This window comes from Felis catus, chromosome A2 (genome assembly GCF_018350175.1).
Source record: "Felis catus isolate Fca126 chromosome A2, F.catus_Fca126_mat1.0, whole genome shotgun sequence".
Classification (NCBI taxonomy): domain Eukaryota; kingdom Metazoa; phylum Chordata; class Mammalia; order Carnivora; family Felidae; genus Felis; species Felis catus.
The window spans coordinates 53,073,439-53,095,904 of record NC_058369.1 but is presented as its reverse complement, the minus strand read 5'-3'; the positions used below and the strand labels follow the sequence as shown (position 1 = coordinate 53,095,904).

General features: G+C 38.3%; 1 protein-coding gene across 1 annotated transcript in view; it reads right to left on the bottom strand.

Annotated features, from left to right (window-relative positions):
* Nucleotides 1-22,466, bottom strand: part of SYN2 (synapsin II) — a 197,139-nt gene that overhangs the window by 173,931 nt on the left and 742 nt on the right. The window lies entirely within an intron of this gene.

The window sequence follows — 22,466 nt, the reverse complement described above, 5'->3', positions numbered from 1 at the left end:
TGAGCCACCCAGGTGTCCCAAAGGTGAATTTCATGGTATTAAAATTATATCTCATTTTTTTAAAAGAAAGCCCTAGCTACATAGCATATCAATCTCCTGCTCTGACTCATACCTGGAAATTATCTAAACTCATCACTAGCCACAGCATAATCTGCTTCATTCCCAAAGTGGGGTAAATATTAGAATTGCTTATAACTTATTACTTTGTATACCTTCTACTTCTGATTAAATGTCAATTTTCCAAAACCTCTTTTCTGACCTTGATGCCTTAAGTCCTTCCCCTAAGCTTTTCCCCACTCGGCTGTGAAATTTCTATGACTCTAATAGCATAATTATTCTGCCTTCAGAGTCAAGAAGTAGAAAAAAACACGGATTTTCATCTCAGACAAAAATTCAAATCCTCACCACTTTCTAGCTGTATGCAACTTTGGGGAAGTTACTTAACCATCTGCTTATATGTAAAATGGCAACAGCACCTCTCTGAAAGTGTAAGGATTCAAAGAGATAATATATGTTAAGTGCCTAGTCATAGTAACTTTTCAATGTCAGTTCAGTCCTTCTCAGTTTTGTAAAATGGATGAAGCTGACATTGGCCCCAAATGGGCAGATACTGTGCCCCAACATGAAATGTGTCCCCAACCGGTGGATCTAGGGACTCATGATATCTAGGGACATGAGGTCTAGGGACATCTCAAGGGCACAAATGAAAAAAATGGAGCAAATGGGTGGGACACCTTCATATGTGTTTAATTTGGAACCTGATTCCCAACCTAATACAATTCACAGGTGCATTACATCAGGTTCTGAGGCTCTCTAGGCAGGGAGACAGGTGTTTGACAGAAGAAAGAAAAGGCACGCTGCTCCAATTACCACAAATGCAATGCATTACAAATAAACACATGTTTCCAGGGGCAGAATGAGGAGATCTGAAAAGCCTGAGCCACAAGACTGACTCTAATTTTTCACACAGGAGGTAAAACTACAATCTTGCCACTTCCACCTCTGATGATGAGTTTAAATGGGAAGGACACCACTGAGTTCATTACAGTGTGGAGACTGGCTGCCCATCAAGAGAGCCCCTTTTACTCCCCTAGTCTTTTGTTTTACACAAGCATTACACATATATCTGATACTCTAAGCCAATTAAGAAGAAGAAATTAGGATAGATCCAAGGCTCTCTCTAATCAAAATCACTTCTTAGTGTGTGAGCTTCGCAATTGACATAGTTATAAACACTGCTGTGTGGATCAAGGGTCCTGAATCTAAAGGAGCCCAAAATTCATCTAGCAGTGCTAATTCAAATGATATTTACAATTTTTCATTAGTCCTCATCACTATAACTATAATGTTCAAGACCCTTTAAAAAAGAGCCCATTGACCTCTCAACCCATATCATCTAGCATTCCTTTGTTCCCCTTTTCATCATACACATATCTACACCAAGAATACAATATTTCCAAAATAAGCGTCTTTTCATGCCTTCCTGCCTCATTCCTCTTCCTGAAATGCCTTATTCCCCTCAATCTCCTAATTCACCCTGTGAATTTCTATTCTTCCTTTAAATTCAGCTCCGATGCCTCCTCTTTGGTTAATCCTTCCCAATCTAGACAAAATTAAGTATACCCCCTCCATTCCCTCAGGTTCAGAGGATAGCATGAAGGCCTTGTGCATACAAAGAAAACGTTAAAGGTAAAAATTTTGCTCATCCTTGTTGTGCCATTCATAATCTTTCACAAAGTTTTCACAAGTAATACTTTCACTTGTAAGAGATCTTCTAAGTCTAGTGGATTTCAAGAATATATTTGTTATATAATCCTTTGCTTTAACTAAAATCTCAGGAGAAAGGTCAATACATACGCAACAAATAAAACCAGAGTTGCTCTGGTTGTAATAATACAGAGAGGATCCAAAGTATCTCCACTTGAGTCTTCCCACAGTAAGCCCTGAGAATGGTCTGTGGAACCAGTTACCCCAATCCAACACCTTCTTTTTATAAATTATAAAACTTCAATCAGGAGAAGGGATATGTGATATTTAAGGGCATACAATAATTTAGTACTAGGGCCATGTCTCCTGTCAGCTAGCCCTATTACTTGTCATTCTTGTCTTCCTACTCTTGGGGGTAAAAAGCTACATGAAGAAAACTGATGAGAGAGAGAAATAAGAGGTTTAACTAGCCTTAAAAATGCTATGGGAGCTTCTTCCGTCAGCCTGCCAGCTGGAGCAAAAGATATGCCAGTATAATACCTACCTTGAGACAGTCTTAATGACTGGCTGCTAAATTCAGTGGGGAGGCAGAAGAGACTGAGGGACTGGGGCGGGGGAGGGCATAGGGAGGGTTACCTAGTTAGGAGGCTGCTGTTTGCAGGGACAAATAAGTACTAAGTCTCAGAAGGGGGCCCATGTATATTATGGGCTTTCAGGGTCATCAAGAAGGGGGTATTATAGAAGCTTAGCAGGTATTGGTTATGTTGTGTATCTTGACTTGTGTTGTACTTTATACTTTGCAAAACCCAATGAACTATATATTTATTATTTGGCACTTTAATACTTCAATGTTTAAAAAGTTTACCAGGAAAACAGGCCTCTGGAAGAGATAATAGACTGAAGGCCATAAGGCCCCAGAGCTCCTTTAGCCAAGGACTACACTCTCTGACATCCTTGTATCAACCCCTTCTTCACCGTCATGGTCCCACTACTATAAGCCTCCAGTATCTCATAGATGGACAACCAAAATATGCTCCTAAAGTCTCCAGGCCAACACAAGTTCTTCCTCCTCCATTTCTACACTGTCTCCCGATAAACCTTCCCAGGGAAGGCACTGATTGAATCACTCTCTTGCTCTAAAACCTTCACTATTCCCCACTGACTACATCTCTGAGCTTTGCATTCAAGGTTCTTCTTATCAGATCCCAATCTACTATTCCAGGATCAGCTCATGATTCCTTCTTATCAAATCACTGACTGCATCTGAACATGGCCCACTCTGCCATACTTGTGTTGTTTTATCTTCTTCTTGTTATTTTCATTCAACCCTAGGAAAAGGACTGAGAAAAAAACTAATCATTTGCAAAAGTAGTAAAAAGCTTAAGAAAGTCTATTCACCCCTCAAAATTACCCCCCATCATCCTCCATCCTCCCTCACTATTCCCTTGGGGGAAAATAATACTTTAGAAAGTTCTATTTCATCTTCATATGATAAAGATTGGCAGCAAAATATAAAAAATAAATCTAGCTCCTGGGAAAAAATAAAAGTAACTTTATCTCCCTATTTTTAGTTTCCTACATGAGATGGTGATGATAACAATCATTTTTTTTTCCACATAGCACTTCAGAGTTTACAAAGCACTGTCATAAACTACTTAATTTCAATAAAATCTCATGATAACCCTAGAAAGTAGACATTCTCATTGACATTTATACATAATGACACCAAGGCTCAGGTGACCACTAAGATTACTTTCCAATTCTCATATTCCTGGGATTCTCTGAGATAGATAAGGTTTATTTCGACAACTTCCTACTACTCTTCTGAGCATCTCTCACCCCATCGCCACTCCTCCACCACTAGGTGTCTATTCTATATTCCATCCATACGGAGTGTTGCTCTCAGTGTGGTTGTAATCTCCAATATGATGCCTGAGACCACCATAGTCATCCTCCTATAGGTATTAATAAATTCCTAGAGGACTCCAAGATTAGAAAATCTTTAAGATCCAAAGAACAAATCTTAAATGGTGACATTTTAGGCACTTTAAGAAGAGATGAGAATAATATTTAGAGAAGGAGCTTATCCAGTGCTCCCAAGAAATTCATATTCCTTCAATAATTTTTTGAGGCCTACTATCAGCCAGCATGCTAAAAAGCTGAGGCAAATAATAAAACATAGCCTTTGGCCTAAAAGAACTCACAGCCTAGTATAGACCCCACGTGTAGTACTGATTTTAGCTCAAAGAATCCAACTCTTGACTCCACCATTACAAAAGTTTTTGCCAAGTTAGACGTAATCCCCAGGAAGACATTCTACCCACTGTCATCCATTCCTCCTCATCAACAATAAATGTCCCATTCAAAATCAAAATGTCCCAAGCAAATCAACAAGTAAACTTCCCAAGTCCAGAGAAATTGTTTCACATATTTATAAACAAACATTAGGGAAAACATTCAACTTTACCTGTATTCATAGAAATGCATGTAAAACACTCAAATATTGCTTTGGGGTGGCTGGCTGGCTCAGTCAGTTAAGCATCTGACTCTTGATTTCAGGTCATGATCTCACAGTTTCTTTTTTTTTTTTTTTTTAATTTTTTTTTTTCAACGTTTATTTATTTTTGGGACAGAGAGAGACAGAGCATGAACGGGGAAGGGGCAGAGAGAGAGGGAGACACAGAATCGGAAACAGGCTCCAGGCTCCGAGCCATCAGCCCAGAGCCCGATGCGGGGCTCGAACTCACGGACCGCGAGATCGTGACCTGGCTGAAGTCGGACGCTTAACCGACTGCGCCACCCAGGCGCCCCGATCTCACAGTTTCTGAGTTCAAGTCCCTCATGGATTCTCACTCTCCCTCTCTCTTCTGCTCCTCCCCCACTCTCAAAACAAATAAATACACATATTTTTATAAAACATTCAAATATTGCCTTTACTCCTATTAATATTTAAAAAAATAATAATGTGCCGAAAAGTGAGGTAGAAATGGTTGATGGACTACAAACAGGAAAAACTTTTTATAGGAAACAGTATAGTAATATCTATCAAAAGCTACATATTTCATAATTTTTGATCAAGTAGTTCCTTTCCTGAAAATTGAGAATGCCTATAGTCTTACCCGAAAATTGAGAATGCCTATAGTCTTACTATGCAATAATCATGAAAAATTTGAAGTCAATACAGTTCTCTAATAGAAATATAATTGGATAAATCATGGTACAAGTGCAATGAAAAAAAAATGTAAGTAACAACATGTAAAAATTATAACTGAAAAAACAATATGAAATTATGGCTACATAAAAATCACAATTATGTAAAAAATAAGTTTGCATATAGTCAAATATTGGAAGAGAATGTGGAAAAATGTAGAAGCAGCTTCTCTATTGCTATGGCAAAATTATGAGAGAAATATGTTCTGTTTAAAACTTTCTTTAATCATGCTGACATAACTATAAATCCTACTTTATTACATTGCTTGTTTGACTATCTTTCCAAATAAATTATAAGTTTTGTGAAGATAGGACCATGTCTCTTGTGCTCAGCATTATAGTGCCAGTTCCTACAGAATAATTCATGAAAAAATGAATGAAATAACATGGGAAACTTCATAATAAATACCCTCAAGATGGAGAGGGAAAGGAGACCACTAAAAGTAAGCAAAAGGCTGATCTGTACGTGCCTTTTTTTTTTTTTAAGCTCTATTGATGGGAAAAACCAAACCAACCATTGAAAAATCTCTGGGAAGTCTTTATTTCCTCAAGACCACTGCTGAGATGCTCCTAAAAGGTGTGGAAAAAGACAGAGGGTGCCAGGTATTCCCAGAATTTGGGAGGAACACATGGAATCAGAAGGGACAGGAGCTTCATATCCTTGCCCTACCCCCAAACTCACTGCCCTTTGACTCTCAGAACTTTGCATATAATTATTGCTGGAATTAAGGGGTAGGATGTAGCAAGAGGGACTGGCTACCTGAAAAAAAAGAAGGCAGAAAAAAACAGATCACAGAGAACAGTCTCTTTAGTAGGAACTTAAATTTGACACCATCCTAAAATCTGGCTAAGAAATAAATTTCCAGGTACAAAGGAAAAGAAGAAGCTTTAAAGGAATTGAGCTCTGGAGTCAAAAATCCCCTTTCCTGACAACTTAAAATCAGTCTGAAATATACCAGAAACACCAGAAGGATTCTAAATCATAAAAATATTATAAGCATTAACAAAAACACATAGGGAAAGGAGATTATCTTTAAGTTGTTTTTCAACCAACCTACGCAGCACCTGTCACAGGCCACACAGGCTCTTTCCAGCTTAAGCAATTTTTTTATCCATCCTTAGTGCTTTTAGGCAAAAGTGTCCTAATTGACTAATGGCTCAGAAAGTACTTTAGCTACATAGAGAAAAGAGGCACTGAAGTAAGGAGAAAAAAGCACAGAGAAAGAAGAATCTAGATTTTAGATGTTACTCTACCTATTTCATGTTGTAACTATATACACAAATCACAATCTACCTGAGCTTTGGTTTCATAATCAAAACAGGAAGTTATACCAAATTACATCACAAGGTTAAGGTGCCAATTGAGTGAGATGACACCTGCAAGTCAAAGTACATAAGAAATTATCAAGTTTTACTTATATGTATGACTTTATTACAGAATCCTAAATTTCCTTCCAGGGTCAAAGTTAAGTTGAGTATATTTTTTTCAACCAAAATGACTGCATAAGTCATCTAGGAGCTAAAGGAAAATCAGCCTAATCCTACTTTGCCAAGTCAACTGACAAATTATTCTTTCAAAGAGAAGACTTTTCATGTGGGCAAGTAGCAATAAGGAAGGACTCTCCTCTGCTCCCAATCTTAGGGCTGGAATTCCACTATTCATTATTTAGGATTAGAGAAATTGTTCTATTTTCCAACTCCTTCTATGAAAAAGCAAAAACCTATGAAAAGGAATTGCCAATAACCATTCACAACTTCTAGCTGAGCAAAGATTAACTTAGCCTACTGAAAATTAAAGGCTAGGAGATAGGGATACCGACAATAATCTGGCCTACAATTTCCACGAACCTCCTGACTTCGAGGCGGTTCCAACCACCACTGTGTCCAGCCACTAAAATTTCCTCCAAATTCCTCATTTCAGCTCCTAAAAATCACCAGACTAATTCTTGCACTGAAAAATAAGACCTCCTGTCCCAAATTGTTTCAGAAAAATATGTTTACCTCTGGAATGAGTGCCACCCAAGTCACAGGACATATGTCCATGGACTCAGAATGGAAGGTGTCAACAGGGAGAGAAAGCACAGAAAAGTAAAACAGCAACAACAACCACAACAAAATTCACCACCTCCACAGTTCTTACTATAATCAACAGCCCTGATACTAGGAAAAATATATTTGCTCCCCTAAATTCCTACTCCTAATAACTAGAAAAACTGCCCATGACAATACTTAAGAGGAAATTGAGAATTCTTCTTCATATCAACTCTCAATCCTACCTATTGCAATAGCTTCAATCCATACATATTTAAATCTGTGTGTTACAGTTTGCTATTTGACCTCACAACAATCCATGAAGAGAGAAGGGCAGGCATTATTACTACAATTTTAAGGATGAAGAAACTGAGATTCAGAAAAGGATAGCAACTTGCTATACCTGAATTCACCCAGACCATCTGACTCCAAATCTCCTATGCTTTACAGAACATTATGATGCTTCTTGAGGTTTTTTGGTTCCCTTCTTTCCAAAAAGTATCAGTCTCAACCTTCCTGTCACCACCTTCCATGGCACTGTTCATTGGCTTTTTGTGTCAGAACCCAGAAGTTTCTGCAAGAGAATTTCAAGGCAGCATTAAAGAGAAATCATTAAGCTTAATATCCTTGGAAAACAAAGATGTCTGTTAAATGGCTGAAAGAACTGATATTCTTGTCCACTTAATATAAGCTTCCAACTAGATTAGCTATCCACCTAGTTCTATGACACCAGCAACTCTGTCTAGGAAGCTAGTAGAAAAATATACAAAATCCAAAGTCAAAGAAGTCTAGTCCTGGGTGCTAGTCCTGACTCTATCACTTCCTGGCTATGTGAGCTTGGCTCATCTCCCCATCTTAATTCCTTCATGCATAAAATGAGGATAACATTAATTATGCCCCACAAATACTATCATGTGGAGGATTAAATGAGACAATGAATGTGATAGCACTCAAAGAACAAAGCTATCTCAAAAATATCTTCCCCCAAGACTTTCAAAACACTAGTAATCAATGTTTTCTAAACTATATGTAACCAACTACTACAACCAAAATGAAGGAATATTCATCTAGGTTTGTCCTATTTTTTCTAAATTATTTTTAGTGTCATGGAAATCTGTCTACAAATAATTTTACTTGACTTGAAGTCTCCTACAAATACTCATATGGTATGCTGTTGTCAAAATCTGCTCATCATGGTGGAACACTTATTGAACATCTCTATGTCCCAGACTATGATTAGATGTTTTCAGTTTATTTCAATAGGTTCTCATAAGAACCCTTTGAGATATATTTTATTTCCTCTTTACAGATGAAGAAACTGAAGTTCAGACAGAATAAGAAATTGCCCAAGGTCAAATGTGTGTCTCTGTCATTGAAGATAAGAAACATCAAGGTGTTCAGGGGCAAGCAATTTGGAACACTGTTCTCTAGTGATTACACAAGTTGATTAAAAGCATGGACTCAGAACTAGATTACCTGGGTTCAAACCCTGGATTCACTATGAGCTTTAGTTTCCTCACTTGTCAAATTAAGTTAATAATAATAACCTATTTCATAACCTAGTAAATAAGTTAACAAATCTGTATAGAACAATGCCTGCCTGTCATATACCCAATAGATTATGTATTATGATCATCATTTCTCCCACTCTGCTTACCCAAACTTTCTCTTTTCCCTGCCCTGAAACCTGTATACTAACTAGCTTAAATCTTCTCTACACACACATTACCCATTACTGTTATGCTTTTGCTTTCTTTTCCTGTTAAGTGAAATGCATCTCTCCTTCCTCATTAATCTAAATCTCCCTCAGCCTTCAAAGGCTAGCTCAGACCTACCCCTTATGCGAAACATTTTCTGACTTCCTCAGCTCACAGCAATCTCTTCCTTCATCTGAAAAACCCTTTATACTGTCAAACAATCTAAACTGTAGAACTCACTTGATTTCTAAAAATCACTTAATTTCTGAAGATAAATGATTTAACCCAAATCCCTAATTTTTGAAATAGAAATTGAAGCTTAAAGACTTAAATTGCCTTTGGTGACACAAAAAGTTAACTGGCAGAGTAGACACTTGAATCTGGATATTTTAAAATGTCTTCAATGTTCTTTCTACCATATTCTCCTAATTTTTGTCTTCCTTGAGATTCTGCACAACTTCTCAAGGCTGAAAGCATATATTCTATAATTATCTAAGTATTTAACTGGTTTTGTGGTCTTAATGGCAACTAACACACTGAAGTTAGATGTTTGCTGATTGATTAGCAGATCAATCTTTCATTGGTGCCCTTTTGTCTAATAGGTAAAGCATTAATTAGCACTCAATAGAATTTAAATTCTCACCATCAGGGAATAATAGGGGCTGAAGAGGGAAATATATCCATATGTAACCTAGAGTTGTGTCACAGGATCTACCACATCCCACTACATACCCTCAAATTTGGAGCCCTGCACCATGAGACTTGGGGCATAGGACACTCCAGCATGTCCCCCCCACATACAGCTCCCTCTCTGGATTATTACTGGAACCTGGAAGTATAAAAGAAACAGTATTCAATTGAGTTTTTATTATGAATATTAGGGCCTTTCAAGGATTAGAGTCCGCAACAGAACAAAAGGGACTTCAGTTGCCTCCTACAAAGTCCAAGCCTCTTTTTGCAGGATTACCTCAAGCTAAAGTTATTGCATAAAGTTGCTAGGTCTCTTGGACAGAGAAATAAATAAGAGGTATATATCCTGGAAAGTTATTATAGCTGTAATTAGGAGGACTGGAATGGATGAATGGTCCTAGACAGAAGGAAAAAAGAAAGAACTGACTCCAAAATTTGAGAAAGGCTCAAGTAAGCAAAGACATGTTAGTGGCTAGGCTGAAAGAGGGGAAGAAATCAAGAGTACATGGCTATTCTCCCAAGAACAAGCATGGAGTGTTTATGCCCATCAGAAAAGGGTATGTTAGAGAGTGGAAGAGTAGGTTTATCATCAAGGGAGGCTAGTAACAATAATTAATGCTTTTATACCATTTTACAATTTATAAAAATATTTTTGGGGCCCCTGGGTGGTTCAGTCGGTTAAGTGTCCGACTTCGACTCAGGTCATGATCTTGCAGTTTGTGAGGTTCGAGCCCTGCATCGGGTTCTGTGCTGACAGCTCAGAGCCTGTAGCCTGCTTTGGATTCTCTCTCTCTGTCTCTCAGAAATTTTTTCATAAGTCATTGACTGATACAACAAATAATTATTGAAAACCTTCTTTGTCATACCAAATGCTGGGGATACCAAAATTAAAGTTATAGTCATTGTCTTCAAGGAGATCTCAGTGTTGAAGGTGAGAAGATGAAAAGAGAGACAAGTAAAACCTGATTATAATACAACAAGTTAATTGCTATGAGACAAGCAAGTATATTATGGTTTCTAACACAAATTGAAAGAACTAAGAAAGGAGTAAATCTAGTCTTGACTCTATTAACAGTCAACAACTGAACTGAGTCTTGAAAATTATCCAGGCAAAAACACAGAAGAAGCCTTTCAGGTAGTAGGAGTAGTAAAACATAGGGGCATGGCACATTCCATTAAACCTGAGTAGTTTGTCATGGCTATCAAAGTGGGTGGGGGTCAAAGACAGTTAGAACTGAAGAGGTAAGCAAAGTCAGATCATGAAAAGTTTACTGTGTATGTCAACATTTTTCAGTCACAATGTTGTTTAGTTCTCCAGAATTATCCTTTGGGTAAACCAAAAGAATTTTTTCACTAAGGAGAAAGAAACAAGCATGTTGGGTGGCCCAAGATGAGTATTTCATGCTGAGGGAAGAGAAGAACTTCAGAAAAATGAGCTTCTTGAGAGCTAAGTGTCAATATAATCTATGGAGGAGAACCTCAACCCTTAATTTTATTCTATTTGCCTCTGCTCTGTTCAAAGCTCCCATGGGCTAGATAATATTTTCCAGTATTGTGGGCTGGTATGGCTCTCATTCAGAGCTAAATCTCTAAAGATTTATTATTTGGACTGTTTGAAAATTGGTAATTAAGTTAATTTGTATTTCATACAGCATAAGAGAAAAAGCATTTTAAGAGTTATATTTGGGGTGCCTGGGTGGCTCAGTCGGTTAAGCGTCCGACTTCAGCTCAGGTCATGATCTCACGGTCCGTGAGTTCGAGCCCCACATTGGGCTCTGTGCTGGCAGCTCAGAGCCTGGAGCTTGTTTCGGATTCTGTGTCTCCCTCTCTCTGACCCTCCCCTGTTCATGCTCTGTCTCTCCCTGTCTCAAAAATAAATAAAACGTTAAAAAAAATATTAAAAAAAAGAGTTATATTTGCAGTAAGTAAAGATGATTTCCAACATAATAACATATACTCTAATCCTAGAATACTTCTTCCTCACCATTGTTCCCTTCTATCCTTTTTTTCATTCTCTAGATCTCACTCTACTAGGTTCAATTTGGCAAAGATTTACTGAACTCAAACTATGTGTCAGACACTCTGCTGGATGCTAAGGATATAAAAATGAATAAAACCCTAAGCCTGCTGCAAAGAACTCTCTATCACATAAACCAATCATTGTGTTGAGTCCAGTGATAAAGATATCCACATGACTGAAAGAGGGCATGGAGCGGACAGAGATGCCCGATATATTCCAGGAGCTAAGAGAAGGATTTCTGATAAAGGAAATATTCATCTCAGTCTCAAAAGGTGAATATGCGTTTAGTCAAGAAAAGGAAGGAAAGTAGAAGAAAAGCAATTGCAGGAGGAGTGGACAGCATAAACAAAGGGAAGGAATGCCATAATGTGTATATGGAACTGCAAATAGTTCAATAATCCTGTAAACTGAAGTTTAGGGATGGAAATGGTTAGGAGATTGAAGAAGTAAGCAGGAGTCAAATCACAGGAGGCCATGAACTTTACATACCAGACATGGGTATGTAAACGCATTAAGCAAAGGAGTCAAAGAGTCACATTTGTATTTTAAATAGCTCATTCAAGCTATTAAGTGGAAATCATGATGAGGCGTGCAAAAGTTCTAGGTGAAATTAATGAGAAATTGAAACAGACAACTAATGGTGTCCTCAGTTGAGACAGAGAATATAAGAGCTGGAATAGGAAGGGAAGATAAGGAATTCAATACTGAAACAAATGACCTTGAGTCACCTTTAACCACCCAAATGGAGATGTCCAGCAGGCAACTAAACATACATGTAAAGATCAGGACAATGTTCTGGTCTAAAGGTTGAGATTTGGGAACTGATTGCATTTAGGAAGTAACTGAAATCTTGAGAGTGGATGAACCAGGGAAAATATGTAGAGTGAAAAAGGAAATGGGCAGAAGATGGGGCCCTGAGGAACACCTACATTTAATGAGGTAAGCAAAGGAAAAGACCAAGAAGAGAAGGAACTTTAAAAAGACAGTATGAAAAAAAGATTGCCATATTCAGAAACCAAGGGACTTCCAAATAGAAGATAAACAGTATCAAGCCAATCAGTTAAAGTATAGACTGACACCTTCCTTTGGATTTAGCAATGAGGTAACCTAGCAAGAACAATTTCAGTATTATGGAAAAGGTAAAAGCTCTCAGTGCAAGGGGGCAAATATAGGATAAGGAAGTGGGGACAAGAGTGAGATTTCTCTTTCATATCTGGAAGAGTGATTAAGAAGGCAAAGAGCAGATTTTGCTTGTTCCTTTTTTTACAAGGATGGACCAACCAGTAGAAAACAAGAGTATGAAAAGAAGGAAATAGAAGGGGTGAAATTTAGAGCAAAGACATGGAGAAGGCTGGAGGAGATGGGGCTTTTTTGAACAATAGACAGTATCCTCATGCTCTGAAAATGGGATAAAGAAAATGAGCATTGAGGTAAGAGAGAGAAGCAGAACAAGAGCATTTTAAAGGAACTGTGTAATAATAGCAGAGAATACTGAAACCCAAGTTACGTGTTCAGAAAGAGTGTAATCCAGAATATAGCCAAAGTTTAGGATTGAGAAAGTAGTGACAAATGAGTCTGAAAAGATAAACTGGAGGTTGTAAATAATCATCACAAGCAACAATGAGTTAGAGAAGAATGTTTAAAAGGAAATTAACTCTAGAAAATCAGTGAATGCTTTTGTTTTAAGAATACTCTGAAATTGGTTAAGCTTTGGGTCAAGTCATGATCTCATGATTCATGTGTTCAAGCCCAGCATCTGGCTCTGTGGTGACAGCTCAGAGCCTGGAGCCTGCTTCAGTTTCTGAGTCTGTCTCTCTCTCTGCCCCTCCCTTGCTCATGCTCTCTCAAAAATAAATAAATGTAAAAAAAAATTTTTTAAAGAATATTCTGAATGCAATATGAAAGATAGATTGAATAGGAGAAAATAATACAGGTACACCTTTTAAAGCCATTCTGTTTCTCTCTTCCTTCATTTCTCCCTCTGTGACCACCCTTCCTTAATTAGTCACAAGTGAAACTGCAGCAGAGCTATTTTAGAATTCATTTATTAAATAAAATAAGGATTTATGTGGTCCTGTCCCTAATTGTTAATATAGCTGAGTCAAATGGGTAATGTTTCTTATTTAAAAAAACAAAAAAACAGACTAAATTATGTTTCCTTTCAAAAAATACCAAAGAAAACCTTCAAAAATTCTGGGTATGAACAGACTTCAATCTAAAAAAATTAAGATATTTCTCACCCCTGAAATGTGCAAAATAGATAAACTGCACAATAAGATCTGGGGAACTCAACAAAAGGACCAAGATAGGTTGGGTACCTGCATGTGGAAACAAAGAAGGATGCAACAATCACTAGTATGGCTCTTTACCCTTTACAAAATGCTTCTCCAAAACCTTGTTTTATTCAATTCTCATGACATCGCTATGAGATATATATGCTATTATTCCATTTTACACATAAGGGAATTTTTGTCTGTATTATTCCAGAACCCAAAATACTGTCTGGCATATAGTAAGTGTCTAATGAAAAATGTGTCAAATAGAGGGAAAGGGGGCTCAGTGAGGTTATGTAACTCTGATAGGGTCATATGGTTGATGGTGGAGCCAGGTCTCAACCCTAGGTCTTCTGACCCTTAGTCCTATATGTTCATATTGTTTCATGCTGCCGAAAAGAGAAGTGTAGAGTGACTGAATATAATCATAATCTGCTTTGTAATTTTACATGAACTGATTACAATTTCAGAAATGCCTGCTGTCAAGCAACAAACAAGGCCAGTATACTTCCTCCCATTCATAGGCACGCTGAATGAGCATCTTTAGAGTTCAGAGATCTATGGTATTTGCTCACTTTATTCTTTCTATAGGTCTCCTGCCCTATTCTAGGTTACTTCTGCTGCATTGAAGTAATGTCTGCAGAATAGAGAAATCTTTTTTATCATCCTCTCCTCTCTCTGGAAAACTATATGTAGCCTTGGGTATTCAATTGCATCTATGTGGAAAGCTAAAACAAAGAATTGTCATGCCATCCAATGAGTATGCAGAAGGTCTTACAAGATTTAGAGGGGCACATATAGCATGAGTGCCATTAAACACTAAAAACAGTATGCAACTCTACATCCTGAGGCCACTACATTTAACCATGCCCTCACTCTCTTTAAGGATATGATCCTGGGGCACCTGGTGGCTCAGTCCGTTAAGCGGCCGACTTCGGCTCAGGTCACAATCTCACGGTCCATGAGTTTGAGCCCCGCGTCAGGCTCTGTGCTGACAGCTCAGAGCCTGGAGCCTGTTTCAGATTCTGTGTCTCCCTCTCTCGGACCCTCCCCCGTTCATGCTCTGTCTCTGTCTCAAAAATAAATAAATGTTTAAAAAAAAATTAAAAAAAAAAAGGATATGATCCTGAAAAAGCTGTGTGTATATAAAATTTTTGTAAAGTGAGTAACTCCAAAAGCAGTGGGGTGCTTACTATTTAAGTAAATCACTGGATTCTACTCCTGAAATCATTATCGCACTATATGCTAACTCACTCAGGTATAAATTTAAAAATATATATATATATTTTTTTTTAAATTAATGAATCATATGGTAAATCCTTTTGCAAAAGAAACAAACTTTTTTATAATAAAAAATAATCTAATTTTTTCTGCTGGCAAGTTTGTCTTTTGTGTGTGTGTAGGAATCTGGCAATCTGGGTTCAGATCCTGAAATTTCAGCTTAACAGCTTAACTATTTAATATTGAGCAAGTGATTACTTTTCTGAGTTTGTTTACTCATCTATGAAATATTCTTTCTACTGTCCAGGATCACTGTGAGAATAAAGTAAGACAATGTGTATGTGTATGTTATATAAACTGCTCAGCACAGTGTATATGGCAGGGATCAAGAAATAAAGGCTTTCAGCCAATACTTCAACATACGTATACAAAAGTTCTTAGGTCTATCAGGAAGAAATTCAACCACATGTCCCCAATTCCCATCTTTGAGGAGGTAAGAAAGAGCTACTGAATGGAGAGTACTCAAAGATGAGCCTTTCATCCAAAGACATGTTTAGTCATTTATTGACCTATGCCTCTTCTGCCAAAGATTTACAAGCATTATGCCATAGAATAAATTATAAAGTTTTTTTTAAAGAAAATAGCACAAAACTGTAACATGGAAATAATATAGTGCTGTAAAGGATCTTAGAGAATGTCTGTTTCAATCCTCTCATTTGACAGATTTTACAAAATCAACCAAGGCAAAATAGTTTACCTAAGGATACACAATGGCACATTTTTAACGGCCTAATCATTTCTACCCACATCTTCATTTCCCAGGACAACCCACCTCTGTGTTCTCATAGCATCGTACACATGCTAATTACCATACTATAATAAATCCTATTTAAATATCTGTCCTCTTTGGGGCACCTGGGTGGTTCAGTCAGTTAAGCATCTGACTTTGGCTCAGGTCATCATTTTATGGTTAGGGAGTTCGAGCCCCGCGTCAGGCTCTGTGTTGACAGCTCAGAGCCTGGAGCCTGCTTCAGATTCTGTGTCTCTCTCTCTCTCTGCCCTTCCCCCCGCTCACACTCTGTTTCTGTATCTCTCAAAAATAAATAAACGTTAAAAAAAATTTTTTTAAATGTCTGTCTTCTTCCCTCTTGGACTGGAGGATCCTCATAAACAAGGCCTATGCCCAACTTATCCTTATATCTCCAGCATCTGGCTTATGTTAGATGTTCAGCTGCACTGAACATATCCCAGTTAACTGTTTTACCAATTTTAGAGGAAGGTATACAACTCTGGAAAACTTACTGTTTGGGTCTCCACTACTTCTTGCTTAGCAAGATACTGAAAAGGCTAATGTTATTAAAGATCTGAACTTGGTACAGAAAGACAGGAAGCAATCTCAAGTAGAGAGGGACACTGGTAAAAAATGGGTCCCTGAAAGGAAGGTCATCATTGTACCACAGTCCGACTAACCTTATTATATTTTTGGATTTTGATTACTAGGCCTCTAAGAATCTCCTTCAATCACTTTACAATAACCTTTCCTGAAACAACAATAACACAAATAAGACAGTGAAATTGGTGTGAATATAGCATGATACTCGTGTGGCTCTTTTTAAAGTATTCATTAAAGAATTCTACAAAGAATCTTTAAAACAGACAAAAATAGTATTTTTAAGGAGAAAAAGGATTAATTTGAGGGATCTGCTTAAAGAGTGACTTAAGAGTAGAAAGACCTCTTTAAGGAAGATGCGGTCGCAGCTATAGTGGAGCCCTGGATGCCTTGCTCCTGCTCCTGACTCACCAGTGTTCACTCTTGCCCAGGAACAAGATGATCAGGAAGCCACTCCACAGCCATGGCTTTTATTTATTTTTTTTTTTTAATTTTTTTTTCAACGTTTTTTATTTATTTTTGGGACAGAGAGAGACAGAGCATGAATGGGGGAGGGGCAGAGAGAGAGGGAGACACAGAATCAGAAGCAGGCTCCAGGCCCCGAGCCATCAGCCCAGAGCCTGATGCGGGGCTCGAACTCACGGACCATGAGACCGTGACCTGGCTGAAGTCGGACGCTTAACCGACTGCGCCACCCAGGCGCCCCCACAGCCATGGCTTTTAAAAGCACTGGGAAAACACTCAGGAACCAGAGGCAGGAATTCAACAATTCAGAATAACTCTAACCAGCCACAACCCGGTATCTTTGGAGAACGTATGTGCTGATTTGACCAGAGGTACAAAGGAAAAGAATCTCAAAGTGAAAGGACCAGTTCAGTTGCCAAGACTCTGAGAATCACTAAAGGAAAATCTCCTTGTGGTGAAGGTTCTAAGACTTGGAATCATTTTCAGATGAGGATCCACAAGCGACTTACTGATTTTCAGTCCTTCTGGGATTGTTAAACAAATTACCTCCATCAGGATTGAGCCAGGAGTGAAGGTTGAAGTCACCATTGCAGATGCTTAAATCAATCTTTTCAGTAAATTTTATCAGTTATTAAAAAAACAAAAAGAGTAGAAAGAAATTTGAGTTGGAGTCAGATGATGTAAGTTCTAGTCTCCATTCTCTAACTTCTTATTGGTGGGCAAATCATTCCATTTCTCCACAGCTAGATGATCATTCAGGTTCTTTCAAGTTCAAATGCGATAATTATAAAAGGAAAAGTCTCTATCAGTCCTTGAAAGAATCAGGGATGGAAAAAGATAAAAGTTAGAAAGGTAGAAAGATAGCAAAACAGAGGGATAGAGTGGTACTGTGGTATAGTGGGGAGAGATAGCTTAGAAGAGAGACTGAAGTTCTAGATTCTAGTTCTGGTTTTGCCATTAACTAGTTAAATAACCTTGAACAACTCACTGTCCCCTCTTCAGATCAAGATTTCTCCCATTTATAAAGTACCCAGATGATCTTCCAGCTCTAACCATCTAGAATTCTAAGCTATTGCCTACTGCTCTTACGAACAATGAAATTTTATGGAATCCGTGTGTTTATGTTCACCAGTCAGAAACAGGACACACAGACAAAATATTTAGCAGACAGAAACCTCAAACCTCATTTGAGGCTTCCTCCCAAGTTCCAATTCAAATATTTTTCTAGAGCCTCTCACAAGCACTGGTTCAGACTACTATACTTTGAATTCCCCTATTCTTAATAATATGGCCAAAGTTGGACCATAAAAGAATGAAAGTAGGTGCTGCCTAGTAATTCATCAATCCAGTCTTTTCACGGCCTTTGTCTTTTCTACCACTGTACTTTCCTTATACTATCCATCTGAGCCAAACCTATCTTTTTTTATTTGAATTCTTCAAGGTTCAATTCAAATCTCAGTATTTCCATGAAGCATTCCCTTCCCACTTCTAGCCCGCACCCATTTTTCATTCTTTTAAACTTCTATAGTACTACACTGCTATGGTAGAGATTCAATAATATTTGTAAAAAGCTTATTAATACAACATTTCACATACAGCAGTTACCCAATAAATGACAGTAGTTGGTGTTGTTGCCACACCTTTAGCACTAATTACATACCGTTTAGTTCAGTGTATCTTAAATTTAATGTGCAGGTGAATCACTTAGAGATTTTATTCAAATGCAAATTATGATTCAGTAGGCATGAGGACCTGGTAATCTGTAGTTTAATAAGCTCCTGGTTGATGTCAATGCTGTTAATCCAAGGACTATTATTCTTTGAATACAAGGGGTAGTTTTTAGTAAATTAAAAAAAAAATGTATGCTTATCTATCCATCTCGACAGAAAGATCTTAAAAGAGAGATACTATGTCTCCTTTTTCTTAGAATATATACCTTATACAGAGAAGATGCTCCATAAACACCTGTGGATTTACCATATCTGCAGTTTCTAGAACATCTAGATAGTCTCTAGAATGCCTGTGCTACACTGATTTTCAAACCAAACATTGAGAGATGCTAAGATGAAAAATTTCACTTCATCACTGTTATTGAAATCGCTGAAAATGGAGTCAGGAAAACCTGAGAGAAAACTTACCTTTTCACCAGTGAGAGTGTAATATGCAGAAAAAAACAACATATCCAAATGGACGTTTGTTCCTTGTTTAAACACAGAGATCATAAGAGTTCAGTGATTTTATTTTATTTTATTTATTTTTTTAGAGAGAGAGAGCAAGAGCTGGGGAGGGGCCAGGGAGGGGGAGGGGGAGGGGGAGGGAGAGAGAGAGGAAAAAAATATCTTAAGCAGGCTCCATGCTCAGTGTGGAACCTGACTCAGGGCTCAACCCCACAACCCTGGGATCATAACCTGTGCTGAAATCAAGAGTTAGATGCCCAACTGACTGAGTCACCCACGTGCTCCTAGAGTTCAATCTTAACTGCACTTCAACCTTAGGCATGAACCTTAAAAGAAAACATGCATTGTCAGGCAATATGTATATATTTTTAAAATATTAACAATAATTACTAATAAGGGATATAATGATCTTGATTTCATTTTTTAGTGAAGCAGATACATTTTTTCAATGATTCTTCACTGTGCAATTAACCTAAAGATCTTTAGCAACCAATGAAAACACAGTTCAATCAAAAGAGACAGAAATATCCTCCCAATTTTCCCAACAACCTAGTCAGTGGCAAAGTCCCCAAATTCCATTGTTCACAATTACACTGGTAAACATTAGAAGTAATCTTAGGGGCGCCTGGGTGGTGCAGTCAGTTAAGCGTCCGACTTCAGCCAGGTCACGATCTCGCGGTCCGTGAGTTTGAACCCCGGGTCGGGCTCTGGGTTGATGGCTCAGAGCCTGGACAGCCTGTTACCGATTCTGTGTCTCCCTCTCTCTCTGCCCCTCCCCCGTTCATGCTCTGTCTCTCTCTGTCCCAAAAATAAATTAAAAAAAAAATGTTAGAAGTAATCTTAATCTATATTAAAGTTGCTCTGAAGGCTGCCTATTTAAAGCCCTTCTTTTAAATCTCCAATTATTTAAATGCTTGTTAAAACCCTCTTTATTTTAGCATTCTATAATTCAGATGAGACTGATATTCTTAAATTCTACTGGGAAGCTACACTCTGACTTCCTAGTCAAGCATCAGGAAAATAATAGTAGGCACATATGACACCTGCTCACTGAATGGTATCTAGACAGTTTAAACAATAAAACAAATTTACTAAAATTTGCCTTTAGAGCAAAAAGCACCTTGTTAAGGCACTCTGCTTGTCATAAGCAGGCACCTGCTCCTTAACTTACAGAGAACTTCCAATAAAACCATTCAACAATATTTAACTGAGATGTTTTTAACACATTTAAGCATGATATCAGACAAAATCTGCAATCCTGAGAATTGCTATTAAGTACAGAAACAGAGAAGCATCAAATGCTGTCAAGCACTAAACTCAAACTGGGTTTATGAGTTTTAATAAATCAATGTTATTACTTCAGAGAAAATCCGAAAACAGCTGGGAGTCAGCCCAAAGGAAAATGGCTTCTATTACTTCCATCAGAAGTCTAGTCTCCAGGGCAGAGCAAATTCTCTGGTTCATGCTGGGCAGGCAGTCTTCCTAGAGAATAAAATGCCCAAGAAGAGTTTCAAATCTCAAGCCACTGAAGCAGTTAGTGATAAACACAAATCTACAGCAGCCACATCATACACGTACAAATGAGTGTCTTGCTACCTGCAGGTACCTAACTGGTAATTAAACCCAAAACAAATGCCTTCAACAGGATAGGAGATCAGGACAAGGTACAGGAGTGTCAGATTCTTGCATAAAAAAATGAAGCACCAATATCATTCCCATTTTTCCCCTCCTTTTCCTGGCCTTTCTTCGAGACTCATCTTTTGTGATGCTTTCTCCTATAACTCTGGCTCTCCCATTCACTTCATTTATTGAATGCCTGAAACACTAGTCTGAAATAATTCTAGATTCTTTTTTGTTAACCATTTCATGTTTCCATTGTCTCCCCAAATGTGAGCTCTCTGTAAGGCCCCTACAGTGCCTACCCTATAGAGGGAGCTAATTATTAATACTGCCAATAATATAATAACAAAATAGTAAGGGAACATAGCATAGTGGAGTGGCACTACTGGAGTCAAACGGGCCTAAGTTCAAATCGTGGGTCTACTATCTGCTGGCTCTATGACTTGGAACACATTATCCATTTTTTGTAAGCCTCAGTTTTGTGGTAAGAATTTAATGAGCTATATATTAGAGCACCTAGTACAGGGTTTGACATATAACATACGTTCGGTAAAGCTTAGTTACCAACCTTTCTCACTTAATAAGCACTTGCTGATTTGAACTAAGAGAAATTACAGGGGGCTCCCTATGGTACCATCATATACTCTTAACCTTCCGCAAACACTCCTGCAAGTACCTTTGTCATTTCCTAACAAAGATCCCTTAAGATTTTTTACTCCACTGTTCTGAGAAAAGGCAACTACGCAAGTCACCCAAATGACTATTCAAAGTAGTCATATTAGGGGCCAGCCGGAGTGCGTCTCCACATCTACATCTCACTTCCACCACACCCACGCCAGTACTCCCTCCCTCCAAGTCTCCCAGTGAGAAAATGATAGAGAAAAGCAGTGAAGCAAGCCAAAAGAGGAAATGGAGATAAACAGCTCTGTGGTCCCTCTGTGCCTCACTCTCGAGAGGAAGCACTTGGGTCCAGTCTGGAACCTCAACCCCTGTGAGAACGAAAAAAATAAAACCCTTCCCGTATTCCTGGGGCGGGGGCAACCAGGCTCTTGCCTCTTCATGTCTTCAAGCCCTTCACCCATCAATTCCACCATCACCACCCACCCCATTCATCCCCTGGGCCAACTTCCTGCTACATAAAATAGAACCTCTTTAAACTGATGTGTCTTAAATGAACCTCATTCAGCTTTTACCAACTAGAGGTAACATTTCCCCCCAGCCTTCACCATTCTAAGCTGAATATCCCTTAAAAAAAGAAAGAAAGAAAGAAAGAAAGAAAGAAAGAAAGAAAGAAAGAAAGAAAGAAAGAAAGAAAGAAAAAGAAATTCTTGAAGTTGCCGTCTACTGCATTAAGGTAGATCTCTGTTTGTGCCCCTTTAATGATCCAGAATATTTTACCTCAGTCATCTTTCCAGCTGGAAAAGGCCATCACTTCCACAACCCCCTCCCACACACATATTTTTTCCTAAAACAAAAACAAATGAAAAAAAATCCACAAATCCCCTCCCTGCTGCACAAAATACAAGAATTTTAATATTCTTAAATAGACTTAAGCCATGCTCCATGGGAACAAGTCTCTGTACACCTGGGCTTTCACATGTTTTCCTTGACCAACGTTGATGTCACTACGGATACAAGCCCTCATCCAGCCAGGTGAAATCTATCCCCACCACCCTCTCCCCGCACAACACCGATCTCCACTGCAAATTCACTCCGTGACTCACGATACAGAATTGTTGTTGGCTTTGAATGTTTCACCTGAGCTTTGATGTGTCTAGGCTGAAAGTCGGCTTCCTCTGCACCACCTCCCCTTCGAAAACAAACAAACAAAACTCTATTTTTTAAGATTTTTCCCTGTTGCAGAAAGTAGCTCTTTTTATGTGTCGTGAGGGATTTGAGAGAATCGAGGAAATATTTCACCTCAGGATTCACCTTTCCACCGCGCCCCCCCGCCATACGCACGCT